Source organism: Volvox carteri (genome assembly GCF_000143455.1).
Source record: "Volvox carteri f. nagariensis unplaced genomic scaffold VOLCAscaffold_33, whole genome shotgun sequence".
NCBI lineage: Eukaryota > Viridiplantae > Chlorophyta > Chlorophyceae > Chlamydomonadales > Volvocaceae > Volvox > Volvox carteri.
The window spans coordinates 1,135,033-1,135,741 of NW_003307576.1; the positions used below are offsets into that span (position 1 = coordinate 1,135,033).

The 709-nt window shown below is 55.6% G+C and overlaps 1 protein-coding gene across 1 annotated transcript in view; it reads left to right on the forward strand.

Annotated features, from left to right (window-relative positions):
- The window catches only part of VOLCADRAFT_118257 (uncharacterized protein), a gene marked incomplete at both ends in the record, with an annotated part of 5,803 nt that overhangs the window by 3,760 nt on the left and 1,334 nt on the right, over positions 1 to 709 (forward strand). The gene's annotated exons all lie outside the window — the stretch shown is intronic.

The following is a 709-nucleotide window of genomic DNA, read 5'->3' on the forward strand; positions in this document are numbered from 1 at the left end:
GGGGTGAGCACATTCAATGGACCTTATTAGGCGCACTAAGCCTGGGCGCACACACAAGCGCTTGTGAATGAGGCGCGCCCGCGCGCGCGCCCGTGTGGGGATTAACTAACTGTCCAGTCGCCAAGCGTGCCGCTCTTGAGTATTTCCTACTGCTGGCTTCTGCCAGGACCAGGACTTGTTGACCAACTTACAACTTACAAAAACAAACCCGCTTGTACGTGAAAGCTCCGCGATACAAAAAACCCTATAACTTCAAGCCTATATAACCTGAAAGGGCGGAGGGAAGGAGAGAGGGGACGGGGGAGAGGTACCCACGAGAAATCCACCGGGTTCTCGTGATCCCCCAAACCCCAGGAGAGGTGGGGAATGGGGTTCATTCCGGAGGTCGCGTGAAACCCCATTTCCAAACCCCATTCCCCACCGCTCTCACGGGGAGCCGCAGTCGTACCTCTTCCCCCCGAGTATAACATTATCTCTGGTATCTGCTTCAATCGTCAGTGGCGTTCCCCTTACCCCCTTCCCGACTCTGTCCATTCACTCCTTTAGACTCACTTTGGATTCCATTAAGCAAGCGGTTTGGGCACTCCGGGCGTCTTTGGCAATCGACTCGTTGGGCTGTTGAATCCAATTTCCCCTCTTCTCCCTACACAGCCCCCTCCTCTCATCTCACCGCCATTCAACCCTCCCCTTGCCGACAACTCTCCCCCCA